Raw genomic sequence first — 17,304 nt, forward strand, 5'->3', positions numbered from 1 at the left:
CTCCTTCCATCCCCTCCCCCTGTCGTCCTCCATTTGAGTTTACCAGAGGGGAACGACCGTTGAGTTTAGCTGGGCACACTTCTGAGTGATTATTATTATTATTATTATTATTATTTTATTTTACTATTTATACATCTTGCTGGGTTTCCCTAAACACCATTGGGGATTGTACTCTTAAAATGGGGAAGTGGCAGGGAGCATTGCTCAAAGGAAGGCACCTTAGAGAATTATAGCATACTTTCCCAACATTTCTCTGATGAAAATAGCATCCCTATTCCATAATAATAACAATATTTATTCCCCCCCCCATCTGACTGGGTTGTCCCAGCTAGTCTGGGCAGCTTCCAGCATATATAAAAACGTAAAAAACTTCCCTATACAGAGCTCCCTTCAGATGTCTTCTAAAGGTTGTATAGTTACTGATCTCCTTGGCTCGGGGGTCACATAACTTCATACCCTCCAACATTTCTCTGATGAAAATAGGGAAATCCTAAGGAAAAGCGGGACATTCCGGTATCAAATCAGAAACTGAGATGGGTGCTGTAAATCTGGGACTGTTCCTGGAAAATGGGCCCTTGGAGGGTTTCTGCGAAGGGTTGGAAGGGACCACAAGGGGGTAATTAGTCAAACCCCCTTCAATGCAGGAATCTCTACTAGATCATACATGGCAGATGGTCATCCAATCTCTCCTTAAAAACCTCCAAGGAAGGACAGCACCACCTCCTGAGAGAGACTGTTCCACTGTCAAACAGCTCTTTACCATCAGAAATATCTTCCTGGTGTTTAGTTGGAGTCTCCTGTCTTGGTATAGACTCTACACTGACTGGCAGCAGCTCTTCAGCCCTCCTTGAAGATGGGCAGTGTTGAATCTGGAACCTTTCATATGTGTGCAACATGTACAGAGCCTGAACATGGCTCTTCCTGGTGTGTTTAGATTGCTGCTTAGGAATTCCAGAGGAGTCACGGTGCTGATCTATTGGGGCAGAAGAGTGAAGGAGGCTGTTAACAATAATAAATTTATTGTGGCATAAGCTTTCCTGGACTAGAATCTGCATCATCAGAACCCTCTGCACGTCTACTTGAAAGTAAGTCCACACTGAACACATCAGGATTTATATCTGAGTATACATGCAAATGGTTGTCTGCACAGCATTTATACATACCAGTCCAATGCATGCCTACAAACTTCATTGGTTCTTTCTCCCAGGTAAGTGCATCTATAAAGTTAACAAGGCAGAAAATCATGTATGTTTTCTCAGAAGTATGTCACAGTTAACTAGGACATTCTCCCTCGTAAATTTGCTTAAGATTGAAGTCTTGATTGATTGATTCATTGCCTTGCTTCTAAACGTTGAAATTGGAGAAGGTAGACAGTTGTTCTTAAACAACAACTTGCAGTTGCAGAGTCAAAGGATACCACATTATTAAGAAAGCAAAAGTTACATTTAATTGGAATGGGAAACAGCTGGTGCAGTGTTGTAAACAATCAAATCATTATTTTCTCAACTTTGCCCCTTCCCCCAGTCTGCAATATGAGGCTATTAATAGCGACCATATAGAACTGCTGGAAGGATTACTGAAATAAAAGTACTGTACATGAAGCACTTTGAACACAGGCTGACCCATCTTCAGAACACTTGGAAAATCCCCACTGGAGGAAGCCACTCTGATCTGTGACAAAGCTTAGGTGATTAACTACTAATCAATTAACTAGGTATTTAAACACTAAATAATTGACTACCAGTACAGTCCTAAGTATGATTATTCAGCAGTAAGTTCTACTGAATTCTTTGGGTTTTAGGAATAAATATGTATAACTGCAATCTTAGACTTCTTAGTTTGCCTATGCATATTTATTTTTGAGTAAACATAGAACTTAACTTTTGAGTTATCATACATAAGACAGAAATCTCATCCTAGGTTTGTGAGCTGCTAGATAAAGTTTTTCCACATTCTTTAAAGAGTAAATTTCTCGGATGCTGTAAGAACTTCTTATTGTAGTTTTTCATATGTTTTTGACTAAGCACTGAAAACAGATTATGGGAACCATCAAAAATACTTTTGGAGGACGTGCTTCATACTTGCAAGCCTGGAATGCTTCCAGATGAGGCTTCTAATGTACAATTGCTATGCCTCCTTAATGCAATTTTATTAGATTCCCATTGTAACTGTTTCCATTGTTTCCATTCCATTTCCATTGTAACTGTTATCAACCTATGTTTTTATTATAACTGAGACTCTTGATTTCAGGGTTTGGGGTTCAAGCCCCACATTGGGCAAAATAATTCCTGCATTGCAGGGGGTTGGATTAGAGATGATCTTCATGGTCCCTTCCAACTCTACAGTTCTATGAGTCTATGCTTCCTCTATATTTTTTCTTACCATTCAAAATCTGTTAAGGAGGTAAATATTGCCAGCTCTTTACAGATAATGGTAGGACAATGGAAGGGGTTGTCCTTGGATAAGGTAATTACACGTTAGGTATGTTCCTTCTTTCTCTACTGCTTGCTATGCTTTTCTGGTTTTGGAGCCATTTCATGTCATGCACCACAAATCCTTTCTCTTGATCAACCAATTAATTGTTTCCTGGAATGAGATTTCCTCAACCCACACATTTCAATTTAAGCTACCGTATTTAATTAGTTGATCACACTGTAAACAGCAGTGCTTGCTTCCAAGTACAGACATGTAAATTTTGTCTGTAATCCTGTAAAGTTCCAATCCTCTAGCCATGTACTTGCTTTCTTAGAAAATCTGTGTAGGTTCCACCTATAATCCTGGAAGGCAGGCACCTGTCAGCCCTGTGCTGTAGACACTATGTAAAAAAAAGGGGGGGGGTACTTAACACTAGTCCTAGTCAGATAAACCTATCAAACTTAACTGACATGAGTAACTTATGTTTATTCATTTCAGTAGGTCTACTCTGAGTAAGATTTGGTTGAATGCAACCCAGAAATGTGTTGTTGTAGATAGTACAGCTAACAAGCAGAGGAAATTGTGTTGTTCTAGATCCAGTTGTGGAATTGGCTACATTAGAAATCTGGCACCCTCAGGTGAAATCTACAGGAATTAGAGCCCGGTTGTGTAACCATGCTTACTTGGAAGTAAGATGAGCTGCAATCATCTTGACCTGTAGTGTAGGCACTCTATAGACACAAATCCAGGTGCATGCACACAAAAATGGTGCTAAAATGGTTCTGAGAAGCACATGCTTCAAAATGTCAGAAATATGGTTGAGGGGTGGGGAAGAGGACAATACTGCTCACACAGCTATGCCATGCCCACCATAGCTATGTAATATAGTAGGATGCACACATCAAGCAGTGCAAGATGAGTCCAGAAGCATGGATAATGGCTGCTTGCCATTCTGCTTTTAGCTTACAGCAGAAGAACAATGGTAGCACTATGAACTCTCTATCTGGAAGCATCCTGGCAGATTTCCAACTGTTTCCAAAATCCTGTCCTTAGGAATGATTCATACGGACAGCAGAAGGGGCTATATCTTCTTCTTAATGTTTCTTTCCCCCTTTCTACTATCACATCATAGGTTGAAAAAATAAATAGCAGCCATTATTTTCTGCTATTGCCCCATATCCATGCATGTTATGTCTTTGTTCTCCCGTTGGTGACTCTTGTCGTTTCTTTTACCCCCTCAAAATATTTGCAGAATAGGTGGAGTAGGAGTAAAGCAAGTGTTCACATAAGGAGGCTATTCATAAAGTACAGCAACCCTACCTTGGCCTCATTTCTGTAAATGTTATGAGCTCACAGGATGAGAGCCCTAATCATAACAGAATGGCTCAAATCAAAAGAGCTACTTTAGGTTCATTGAAAGAGCTGGGGTATGCTAGTGAGATTTCGGAAAACCTTTCTCCCCTTAGAACAGCAGAGCCCCATGCCAAATCACAAGCTGCTTTTGAAACATTTTTCATTTATAAATGCAGCTTATTTCTATGGAACATGGAGGGCTGCTGTTCAATAAATGCAGGGCTAATGCTGTCTTATGTATTTTTAAAATTGCACATAGAGTATAAAAAAATCTAATGTTCTAATTTGAGTTGCTGTTTAGCCCAAAACCCTCCAACTGAACAATTAAATTTGTACTTAATATTAAAAATTGTTCAGCTCATTCTGGGATTTTACAATGTGTCTTGTTTTTATGTGTGCACAAGTCTTAAAGTCTGCATCTGCTTGGGGGAAAGCCAAGATTCTCATGGTTTCACCAGCTGGGTCCTTCCATCAAAACACTCCAGATAAAATTGGTTCAGCTGGCAAGCTTGCAGAAGTTACTGTTCCTCTATAATGGAAAAGTTTCAAGTGACTGATAGTCCTAGTGCTAAGATTACACTGACCTCAAAGACTGCAATTTTCCATTGGGAAATTCCAAAAGCTGGATTGGCTTAAATGTTTAGTCTTGCTTATAAATTAACACTTGTTTAAAAGAAAGAGAGGAAGAGGAAGAGGAAGAGGAGGAGGAGGAGGAGAAGAAGAAGAACAACAACAACAACAACAACTAGCCCCAACCCTTTGTACAACACAACAGCAAGGGATCCTGGGGTCAGTGCCGAGTCTGGTTTGGAACACGTGAAAAATGCTTGTACGTGACTCTGCCATTAAGCAGCTTTAACAAGTTCATAAACTAAAACATGGTGAGTTTGAAGTTCCAGGTGTTGGCAGAATTAAAATTAATATTCTGGGCTTTTCTAGTGTAGAAATATAGCAAATAACAGTTTCTCAGCCTTTGTCCCAGTGACACATGATTCAGAATCGGAATAGCATGTATTGTGTTAGTCCATATACTATAGCAGAATAAAACAACTTAGAAGACGAACGATTTACTTATGTAGCAATATAGGCATATTTCATTTGTACACATTGGTGTCTGTAATGCTACACACCATAAAATGTGAAGAGGAGATACTCATTTCCAAGCAAATGGGAATCTCTTAGCTGCCTTGAATCTTTCACCATTCAGTTTCATCGGATGTCCATTGAGCTCTAGAGTTAAAAGAGAGAAAGAAAACTTTTTATTTATCCACTTTTTGCACACCATGAATATTTTTTATTATTATTAATTTCATAAAATATATGCACTGATTGTACAAAAACCTCAAAGTGGTTTACAAAAATTGTAATTGCATGTGCCTCCATTGTGTTTCCTCTTTCCTGCCTTTTTTTTCTAAACAAAAAGCCCCAAATATTGTAACTTTTCCTTATAGGGAAGTGGCTCCATCCCCTTGATTAGCCTTTTCCCAACCCTTTCTAGCTATACAATATTATTTTTGAAGTGAAGTGACTAGAACATTTAGTTTAAAGAAAATATTTGACATCCTCAGACGTTTTTCTTCTTCTTAGAAGGGCTTGATTTTTATCTCTCCTGGGTAAGGGTGGATCTTCCAGAGCTGTGCATGCAGACCGGCCCAACTGGTTATGACCAGTCATTTCATTTACAATCTGGGCCTGAAGGGTTGTAGCTTTTTGTCCAGTTGATAGCTGGAGAAGCAGGAAGGTGTGGGGAAATTACTAGGGGTCTATGAGGAAAGGTTGACTGGCATGTAGCATTTGCAGCTTTTTAGCTTTGGAAGAAGAAAAGGCAAACAAGGAGGAAGGGATATGATATAGAACAGGCTTCCTCAGCCTCAGCCCTCCAGATGTTTTTGGCTTACAACTCCCATGATCCCTAGCTAGCAGGACCAGTGGTCAGGGATGATGGGAATTGTAGTCTCAAAACATCTGGAGGGCCGAGGTTGAGGAAGCCTGATATAGAATTATATGTATGGCATGTAGAAAATGGATAGGCCTCTCACATAATACTACTACTTGAGGTCACTCAATGAAGCTGAATGGTGGGAGGTTCAAGGCAAACATCTTCATATAGCATATTGTTAAAACTTGGAATTTGCTACAGCAAGATGTGGTGGTGGCTACCGTTAAAAGCAGTTTTAAAATGGGATTAGACAGATTAACACAGAATGTGGTGATCAATCGCTACCAGTGGGCTTATACTACCTCCAGCATCAGAGGGTCATATGCCCTTGAATACCAACTTCTGGGCGCGGCAGGGAGGATGAGTGGAAGAGTACTGTTGTGCTCACATTTGACTTGTGGGCTTCCTAGAAGCAACTGGTTGGCCACTGGGAACAGAGTACTGGACTGGATGAGCCTTTGACCTGATCCAGCACAGCTCTTAAGGCTCATGTCAGAATTCTGTTGGGCTAATAATAAAATAGTGTTGACCAGTGGGGCATCTAAGTAATTTTAGACCCTAGACTTAATGGTCATGTGGCAGGGGTGGGTGGGGTTAGCCAGTCATGTTTATGAACTCAGCCTCAAGGTCCAGCCTTAGCTGAATCACTGCTGCTGAGCAGATGCAACTTGGTATTGGCAGGCAGTGGGTGGACCCATTGCTGGCTGTATGTAGGCATAGCATTAAGCATACTTTTCACAGGTGGCAATGTGGGACAGGGTTTATTACAAGTAGGTGATCAAATGTTAATCTGTAGTATTATTAATCCCCTTTCAATTCAGGAGAAATCTGAATGTTGGTCTGCTTACAGTCTTTGACCTCAAGAATTCTGCAGGGTGCTGGAAACCTAAACTCAGTCATGGAGTCAAGGACACTGACCAGGTTCTTATTCTTCAGTGTTAAATGCATATACAGTGGTATCTTGGGTTAAGTACTTAATTCGTTCTGGAGGTCTGTTCTTAACCTGAAACTGTTCTTAACCTGAAGCACCACTTTAGCTAATGGGGCCTCCTGCTGCCACTGCACTACAGGAGCACAATTTCTGTTCTCATCCTGAAGCAAAGTTCTTAACCTGAAGCATTATTTCTGGGTTAGCGGAGTCTGTAACCTGAAGCGTATGTAACCATAGCATTTCTTTTTGTAATTCAGTATTGTAGTTTGCCCTTTCATTACAGAATGGAACTATTCACTAGACGTGACTTTAAAAGTTTTAATGCTTGTATTATGTTTGTTTATTGTAGAATAGTTATCCAATTTATTCTGCCTCTGCACTCTCCTTTTGCCAATTGACTTCACTTCTGGCTCTCTTTCTGAATATAACTGTGAGCCCTGAAGTCTAATTTAGTAAGTTTTATTGCAGTACTGCTTAGGGAGGAGCTAGGAAAAGGATCTTATTGTGTTGTTAGAATAATTAATATGTCTACTGCTTCACAGTGTTTCCCAAACATCCCTTTTCATTTTCCCTGCCTTTCTGGACCTCTTGGACTGATTTCTTCTTGCTACTTGCTGTTAGTGTTTCCTTGAGGCCCAGCAAAGGATATAGCTGGGTTAAAAAGGTCTCATTGTCGTGCCAAAATAAATATTTGGAATACTGAAGCACAGTGGTTTCTTGTCTTTTTGTTAACGATTCAGGGCATTGTAATGTATTTTGTCTGCTGAAAAGTGCATTGCAGTGATTAATCTGATGTGATAATTAAGTTGATTCCTTGTAGCTTATGAAACCAGGGAGCTCTGAATGACTCAGTCCTCTGCCACATCTGGAAAAAGCATTATATATTGCAAATGGGGCTTGGAACGAAAAGCTGCTGTGTATCTGCCCCTTTTAACAGGGACACACTCTTTTTCAGAGTTCTAGCCAGGCTCTCCTCCAGTATTTTGTCCCTCTCCCTAATTTTCCAACCTGTGTGGAAAAATTATGCTTCCCCAAATGACACTCAGCTTTCTGGGGTCGTTGAAATACCAGAGGGTGTTTGTGTGCTCCTCAAGCTTATCCATTGTTGCTGTTATTTTGTATTCCTGCAATCCTTGGGGTTCCTTGAGCTTGCTGATAACTTAATTTTGGTTTGTCATTGACTCTTCTTTTGGCTACATAGCTGTCCGCACTCAACATCTGAGTTCACTATTAGAGGGGGTGATTCTGTTAATAATCCTTCTCTTATGTCAATTCAGCTGTTGTCTTGTGGGTCAGCTAGTCAGTCCTTTGTGATTCATCTTATCCTTGCATATTGCTGTGTGCCATGAATGAGATAGTTTATAAACAGAGTGCCTGCAATGGACCAATTTTTCTACTTGCTTTTGAATGTTAAGCCATCTTCATGTGTTAGTCAGACAAAGGTCATGAGTTTTCCTCAGCAAGTGAAATTAAATTTATAATTGGAAAATACTATTAAAGGTGAGACAGAATCCCCCCTCCCAAATAAGCCATGTTGCTCACAGAGACTGACAGACACACACCACCTCTCCTTTGCCTGGCATTTTGACTAATGTTTTGACTAACCAATAAGTGGGTGTGATACTTCTGGACAGATGGTCAAAGGGTACAGGAAGCCAAGATACCATCTATGTACATGATGTGTATCTTAGAGCATATATCTAGATATGAATATTAAATGTCTAGAAAGGAGCCAAGCGGTTTCTTGGTACCTGGCAAGGGATACCCACATGGCCTGAAGGTGCTGCTGTGCAATGCCAGGTCAATGATTCAGAAGACCACTGCCATCCATGACTTGATCATGGATGGAGGATTTGACCTGGCTTGTGTAACAGAGACTTGGTTGGATGAAGCAGATGGGCCTGTTCTTGCCGCTGCTTGTCCACCAGGTTTCTCTTACGCACAGCAACCCAGGTCATGTGGGCGGGGAGGGGGGGTTGCAGTGATTTTTAGGAAGTCATTAGTTTGCACCAGGCGTCCTATTGGGAAGACCCAGTTTTCTGAGTGCATGTTCTGGAAGTTGGGCAATAGGGGCAGTACAGGATTCCTTTTGGTGTACCGACCTCCCCGCTGCGCCAAGGATTCCCTGCCCGAGCTGCTTCAGGTCGTGGCGGATGTTCTCCTGGAGACACCTAGCTTGGTCGTCCTAGGGGATTTTAACATCCATGCCGACACGACCTTACAAGGGGCCGCTCGGGACTTCGTGGAAAGCATGGCCTCCATGGGGCTGTCCCTGAATAAGTCTGGCCCAACCCATAGCCGTGGACATGCCTTGGACCTGGTGTTTACCTCTATGGATGTTGGTGATCTGACACTAAGTAAAAGCGAAACGAAAGAAGTGCCATGGTCAGATCACTTCCTGGTGCAACTGGACTTCTCTGCGACCCATCCCCTCTGCAGGGAGGTGGGACCAATTCGGATGGTCCGCCCCCGCCACTTAATGGATCCAAATGGTTTCCAGAGAGTGGTAGGGGATGCTTTATCCCATGTTGATGGCCTTTCAGCTGATTCCCTGGTGGCCCGCTGGAATGTGGAGTTAACCAGGGCTATTGACTGTTTGGCTCCGAAGCGCCCTCTCCGATTGCATGGAGCCCGGACAGCCCCGTGGTTTTCCACGGATCTGAGGGCAATGAAACAATCGTTGAGACGGCTAGAGCGCCGGTGGCGGAGAACTCATTCCGAATCTGACCGGACACAGGTTAGAGCTCAACGTCGAGCCTACCAAGTGGCGATAGCGACGGCGAAGAAGAATTTCTTCACCGCCTCTATTGCATCTGCAGAAAACAGCAGCAGGAGACTTTTTCAGGTGGTTCACAATTTAGCGGAACCACCTGCAACATCGGGGCCCAGTACGGGCCACATGTTCTCCTGCAATGATTTTGCAAAGTTTTTTGCAGATAAAATCGCTCAGATTCGGGAAGAAGTAGACTCCACCGTGGGAGCAGGGCCGGGGCGGGAGAGTGCAAGAGTTCTGTCTGGTCAAGTTGAGTGGGATCAATTCCAATCTGTTACCTCCGAGGATGTGGACAGGCTGCTTGGACGAGTGAAACCAACCACCTGTCTCCTGGATCCTTGCCCATCCTGGCTAATAAAAGCAAGCCGGGAAGGGCTGGGCGATGGGCTTCGTGGGGTGGTGAATGCTTCCCTCCGTGAGGGAGCCTTCCCAGACCCGCTGAAAGAGGCGGTTATTAAACCGCTTCTTAAAAAACCATCTTTAGATGCGGCCACGATGGCCAACTATCGCCCAGTCTCAAATCTTCCATTCCTGGGCAAGGTGATTGAGCGAGCGGTTGCCGAACAACTCCAGGCACGCCTGGAAGAAGCGGACCATTTGGATCCCTTCCAGTCGGGATTCAGGCCTCATCATGGGACTGAAACTGCCTTGGTCGCACTGGTTGATGATCTCCGGCGGGCTAGGGACAAAGGTGAGAGCTGTTTCCTAGTTCTGCTGGATCTCTCAGCGGCGTTCGATACCATCGACCATAGCATCCTTCTGGACCGTCTTGAGGGGCTGGGAGCTGGGGGCACTGTTATACAGTGGTTCCGCTCCTTCCTCCTGGGCCGTGTTCAGAAAGTGGTGGTGGGGGATGAGTGTTCAGACCCCTGGGCTCTCACTTGTGGGGTGCCTCAGGGTTCTGTCCTCTCCCCCATGCTTTTCAACATCTACATGCGGCCGCTGGGAGAGATCATCAGGAGGTTTGGGCTGGGTGTTCATCAGTATGCGGATGATACCCAGCTCTACCTCTCTTTTAAATCAGAACCAGTGAAGGCGGTGAAGGTCCTGTGTGAGTGTCTGGAGGCGGTTGGAGGATGGATGGCGGCTAACAGATTGAGGTTGAATCCTGACAAGACAGAAGTACTGTTCTTGGGGGACAGAAGGCGGGCAGGTGTGGAGGATTCCCTGGTCCTGAATGGGGTAACTGTGCCCCTGAAGGACCAGGTGCGCAGCCTGGGAGTCATTTTGGACTCACAGCTGTCCATGGAGGCACAGGTCAAATCTGTGTCCAGGGCAGCTGTTTACCAGCTCCATCTGGTACGTAGGCTGAGACCCTATCTGCCTGCGGACTGTCTCGCCAGAGTGGTGCATGCTCTGGTTATCTCCCGCTTGGACTACTGCAATGCACTCTACGTGGGGCTACCTTTGAAGGTGACTCGGAAACTACAACTAATCCAGAATGCGGCAGCTAGACTGGTGACTGGGAGCGGCCGCCGAGACCATATAACACCGGTCTTGAAAGACCTGCATTGGCTCCCAGTACGTTTCCGAGCACAATTCAAAGTGTTGGTGCTGACCTTTAAAGCCCTAAACGGCCTCGGTCCAGTATACCTGAAGGAGCGTCTCCACCCCCATCATTCTGCCCGGACGCTGAGGTCCAGCGCCGAGGGCCTTCTGGCGGTTCCCTCCCTGCGAGAAGCAAAGCTACAGGGAACCAGGCAGAGGGCGTTCTCGGTAGTGGCGCCCGCCCTGTGGAACACCCTTCCAGCAGATGTCAAGGCGATAAACAACTACCTGACATTCAGGAGACATCTTAAGGCAGCCCTGTTCAGGGAAGTTTTTAACATGTGATATTTTATTGTATTTTTGGTTTTTATGGAAGCCGCCCAGAGTGGCTGGGGAGGCCCAGCCAGATGGGCGGGGTATAAATAATAAATTATTATTATTATTATTATTACTGGCTGGCTTTATCAAGTTCATGTACATAAAGCTGTGTACACACCATACATTTAAAACACATTTGAAGCACATTATTTCCTTCACATTATTCTGGGCACTCTAGTTTCCTCAGAGAGGGCACAAGACATTTGGGCACCCAAGGCGAACCACAGAAAGGGGTGAATGAAGATCTACATCAGAAACAAGGAAGGGAATTAAGAATTATGTCGTGATCTGCTGCCTCTGCTGATTCTGCTACCTGAGGCATTCACCTCATCTTGCCTCATGGGTGGGCTAGCCCTTAGTTTACTCATTTACAATTCCCAACAAGCCTTAACAAACTACAGTGCCCAGAATACTTTGAGTGAAAGAATGTGCTTTAAAGGTACAGCATGTACACAGCTTAAGACGAGGAACTGGAACTATTCACCCATTGTTCACCTGAACAATTTTTTTCCATGAAAAAGGAGCCTTGAAGTTACCTATCAGTAGTTAGCACCTTGATGGCATACTGAGCAGCAGGGCCAGATTTAGGTTTGATGAGGCCCTAAGCTACTGAAGGTAATGGGGCCCTTTATATGTCCAACTGTCCTTTGTCAACAACAAATTGTTGCTGTTTTTTGTGTTGAATATATGCTATATGGTAATTTATGGACCTAATAGGTATCTAAAGCCATTTGCACATAACATGTATTTTATCAAAGTAATTGTTGAACTGAAATACAATTAAGAAGTCTATTAATAGTGAAAAAATTTTTTGAGGGCCCAAGAAAGTGATGCCCTAAGCTATAGCTTGTTTAGCTTATATGTAAATCCGGCACTGCTGAGCAGGCACATAGGTATCCAACCCTCGGTGTTAAACGTCATAGCCAAAGGCAGGCTGATCACAGATAGAATCTCATTAAAATATTCCCAGAACTGGTAAGGAAACCCAGGGAGAAGATAATAGGTATCGTAACTTAACAATTTTATTTTTAACAGAAAGAGGGGCTAAATATTGAGAGTAAATCAGTAATTCTGTACTTCAGAAGTGTTACAGTAACCTAAGGACCAACTAACACTTCAGTGTGGCAGGCATGCTTTGGGGGTTTACACCAATGTTCTTTGTGGGAAACACACAAACTGTGAAGGGAGACATGTCTTCCTTTTTAAGAAGCATGTGGTGGACACCAAGTATACTGAGAAACCATGACTGCCTGTGGTGCATGTCATACTTTATGTGTTCCCCACAGGTAAACGTGTGTACTGCTGTACTGAATTGGCTCTAAGCGGAAGGATACCGGTAATTCCACCTTCCACACCGTGATCATAAGGCTCCTATTGGAAATAGTTCTGCAGCACTAGACACTGGATTAACCATTTTTTCTAAATACACTACATATGCAAGCAACTGTGGCAAATTTTAGAAGCGTTTTGACAAGTATAGGCAAATAATAGAAAAGCATGTCATATGAGTGAGAGGGACTGAAGTTCCAGACTATGATTCAGCATGGGCAGGCTTGTACAGTTTGTGACCCTCCAACTCAAACAAGCCAATGCAGCAAGCCAATATCTTGACGTACTTCCCCCTGCTTTTTTCCAAGCCAGACAGGCGGCTATAATAGAGGCTTATTGTGTTCCTATCAAGCACGTTTAGCTGATGGCTGCATTTAGCTTAGTAAACAACAAGTTGCAGGCATGGCTGTTGTGTGTCCTCTGCTTTGATAGCCGTAAATATAATCTGTGGCTCAAGTCAGGTGCAACATTATTCACATCTTCTCTTTCTCCTCTGGCTCTTCCTTGTTCTAGTTGCCCAGCTCAAACTGGTATGGGTATTCTTCCTCTTCATTCAGGAACCCATTGTTGTCAACCTTACTTTTTGTCTGCTCTCATTTTTAAATTAACTGTTAGACATATGACTCAGATTCAGTGTAGCCATTATGCCCTTTTTATATATATACTACTGTCATCATTTTTAGTTGACAGTTTAAGCCATGGAGCTTTTCTGAGATACTGTGTACAGTCCTGTGTTGCACTGCTTATATAAAAAACTATTCGAAATAAAAGCAAGCTAAAACTATAACAGATTGCAGAGCTAAAAGACATGCAGCCTTACTCATTGCCATATTCACTCTGAAGTGTTGTTTATATAATGCTTTTTATTTATTTTTTTACTTTGCCCTGCTCTTCAGCTCAAAACCCTTCCAGAACAGTTAAAACACAAGCGATGAAAATTAGACAGTTGTTGCCTTGAGCAGGCTTACAATTTAAAAAGCTGTAACGGAAAAAGGAGAAATTGTGAAAGAAGGGAAACAAAGGAATGCACACACCAATTCTTAATAGTCTGCCAGATTTTCAGGTTCTTATAATGACCAGGAATGGAAACATTTCAGGGAGAGGAGGAGCTTAATGGAGCTATATTTTTCCTCCCCATCTCTCCCTCAGCTGATGAAATGGCTGTTGCCCAGTGACCACTGAGAGAGGGACTCCATGGAAAAGCACAACCCTGCTTCAGACCTGTGTCTTTGTCTCTCTGTGCTATATATTGATGGAATGGCTGCTACTAGGTGGTAGTCGAAGAAGGGAAGACCAGATGGAGCTGGTCTCACAGCCAGCCTGATGGAAATACCATCTCCTTCTGCTGTACTGAAGACTGTGGGCTGAGAGGCTTTGACTTAGGTTCTCCTGCACTGACAGATATGCCACCTCCATGGGGGATATCTGGCACACTATATACACAGGTGAAACATGCAAATGGTGGAAGGTTGTGCGTAAAGCCCACCATAACAAAGCCTTGTGACTTGCATGGGGGGAAAGATAAAGAATGTGTTTATTGAATAAAAATCAAATATCTTGCATATACCTTCTCTCTCTCTCTCTCTGCAGGGGTAGCTACCAATGTTCTCTAACTACTAGATGGCTGGTCTAGAAAGAGGAAGACTGAGAAGTAAGGAGTGAGGCTGTGGCATCAGATGCATCATGCTGCTCCAGGTGACCTTCTGCTATGGCCCGGCATGCTCTGGTGTTGTTTGGGGTGATAACATGATCAGGAGGTGCCTGCCATGGCATGCTTGATGAGGTGCAATGGTAGCCATCAGCACAGGAATGTGCTCACAATGGCCTGGGCATTGACATGCAGTAGACATCTCTGGCTTGAAATTTTCCCAGCAGCTAACCCTCATAATGACAATGACATTGCCTTTAGCGTAACCAGTTGCAACATACCTGGTGCCAGGGAGGCTGCTCCTTCAATCTCCTGATGCCCATGCCCCCAGGCATATGTGCTTGGCCAAGCATGCCATGGACTCACCAACCCACCCACTCACCTTAGCCCATGGCCAGCTCCCTCTGTTCCCTTCCCAGCTGCTGCATATGCACCCTTAGTCCCTTGATAAGTTCCTGGATGATGATGCCAATCAGATTTGTGGCCTTGGTGTGGTTCTGGCTACTCCTTATTATAACGTTGGGAACATCCTGCCCCAGACTTTTTCAGTCAGTATCTCAGTATGGGCTATGTGTAACATATTTTCCCCCTTGAGGTTATTTGAACCAATGTCCCTGGGAGCATTCATTGATGTGTCTCAATCAGCTTAAAGCTGCCACCCTAAACAAAATTATTAGAGAGTAAGTCCCATTGAACCCAGTGAGAATTACTTTTGTGTAAGCGGTGGCGCTGTGGGTTAAACCACAGAGCCTAGGGCTTGCCGATCAGAAGGTCGGCGGTTCGAATCCCTGCGACGGGGTGAGCTCCCATTGCTCGGTCCCTGCTCCTGCCAACCTAGCAGTTCGAAAGCACATCAAAGTGCAAGTAGATAAATAGGTACTGCTCTGGCGGGAAGGTAAACGGCGTTTCCGTGTGCTGCTCTGGTTCGCCAGAAGCGGCTTAGTCATGCCGGCCACATGACCCAGAAGCTGTACGCCGGCTCCCTCGGCCAATAAAGCGAGATGAGCGCTGCAATCCCAGAGTCGGCCACGACTGGACCGAATGGTCAAGGGTCCCTTTACCTTAAGCGTGATTAGGATTGCACTGGACACCATATACATAATTCTTATGAATGCTTATTCACATGTGAGAGCAGTTTTGGTCTATTATGATTTGCCTTCTACACTGCAGATAGCTCAGTTGGTACAACACAAGACTCTTAATCTCAGGGTTGGGGGTTCGAGCCCCACATTGAGCAAAAGATTCCTGCATTGCAGGGTGTAGTACTAGATGACCCTCATGGTCCCTTCCAATGCTACCATTCTATGTGAGAACAGTTTTTGCCTGTTTTAATTTTTCTGTGTAATTTCATTTCAGGGCTTAATATCAAGCTGAAATCTTGCTTCCTATCTAGTTTTGGCTTATTCCTCCTGCCCCCTCAGTTTTGTTCCCTCCTGCCCTTTTCTAGTAATCAGGTATATATGCTTGAAAGCCTAAACAACAGGGAAGAACCTTGAAAGAAAAATGAAGAGGTTATTGCTTAATTATCAGCATTGTAGATCAAGTAATGTCTGATCATTCAGCAAGGCAAAGAAGTGCCAGCCTCTCTGTTCCCAGTAAATAATGTAGGCCCACAGTTTTGTTGACAACCACATCCTGGAGTATTTTGGGAGTATGACAGACTGCCTGAGGGAGGGGGATTGGGTTAATTTCCGTTGAGTACATCCTGTGCGAATGGAATGGCTTCAATTAAGAGTGTACATTACAGAAAATACTCTTCAGTTTACAACTGCTGAGAATTCTAAGTATGCTAAGTGTGTGTGTGTGTGTGTGTGTGTGTCTCTGTGTGTGTAAATCAAGAGAATATGGTCTCCAGTCCATTTTGTCCAGATGTTTTAAATCCTTTACAGATGCTGGCAGTGTTACTGGGCTTCTGTATCCCTATAATTTAATGGATCCTGAGGACAGTATGGAGAGTAATAGTACTAAGGTTAGAATACAAAATCACATGCAAGAACACACTTCTATAGAACAGCCGTAAAAAGTGCTGAAGGCCACAGAATTGTGATAGCAATGGTGAAAGGAGGGACACAAAGTAACACCCATTCTTAAAAGTTTGCCAGTTTTATACTATATATTATATTGTATATATTAATGAGAATATGTTTACAATAAAGTAGGCAAAATATCATTGTCGTTGCAAAGTGTATATTTCAGAGAGGCTTGCAAAGAACCATGTAGCACAAAAATAATTATTATTGTATTGAAGAATGCTCAGCTGACAGCAGACAGGCTTCTGGATAAGGTCCTGTTCATCAGATGTAACCTCCAAAAACATTCCCCATGAGGAATTAGCAAACATTCTTACTACCAATGCAATTATTTGCTAAGGGGGAGGTATCAACTTGTCAACAAAAAACTCACCACCTCAAAAATGTTTCAAGACCCTGATTACTTTTTCTACAACTGGGAGAACTTCAGAAAAGAAGTTATTAAACAAAAAACAAACAAAAATTATAATTAATTTATTCAACATTAGAAAAAAGGGAGTTTAATGGTAAAAAGCAATTCCAAGCAATTATTTTCCAGGGGGATAATACCACTGCAAGCACCCAAAATTATAGGCATGTGCGGGTCCTACAGACTTAATGCTTTTATAGTGTCCTCGGCAGGTGACCGTCACCCAAAATACACACCAGGTAATGTGACTTCAAATAGCATTTAACCCATTTACTGTTGCATAATTTAACTGGAAATCATTATACAGTAGTTATGAGAGTAATCCATGGAACACTTAACCAATGGTGCATCCAGAACTTTATTCTGATGATTATAAGGATTTCAAGTTCCTAGTTGCTGATGAAATCTATTCACCGAAATATAACCAGTAGATTATGATAAAATGCTGTTATGTAAGGAAGCTTGATGCATTTATACAGTGGTACCTCAGGTTAAGTACTTAATTCGTTCCGGAGATCCGTACTTAACCTGAAACTGTTCTTAACCTGAAGCACCACTTTAGCTAATGGGGCCTCCTGCTGCTGCCACGCCGCTGGAGCACGATTTCTGTT

The 17,304-nt window shown here is 43.3% G+C and overlaps 1 long non-coding RNA gene across 1 annotated transcript; it reads left to right on the top strand.

Moving 5' to 3' along the window:
* The first annotated feature begins 297 nt into the window (after positions 1-297).
* LOC310706090 lies at positions 298-7,342 on the top strand. Its single transcript, XR_014525659.1, has 2 exons — positions 298-4,706; positions 4,751-7,342. It is a non-coding gene; the product is annotated as an uncharacterized lncRNA (long non-coding RNA).
* The last annotated feature ends 9,962 nt before the right edge of the window (positions 7,343-17,304 follow it).

The sequence above is a fragment of the Podarcis liolepis genome (assembly GCF_965112155.1).
Source record: "Podarcis liolepis genome assembly, chromosome: 4".
Taxonomy (NCBI): Eukaryota; Metazoa; Chordata; class Lepidosauria; order Squamata; family Lacertidae; genus Podarcis; species Podarcis liolepis.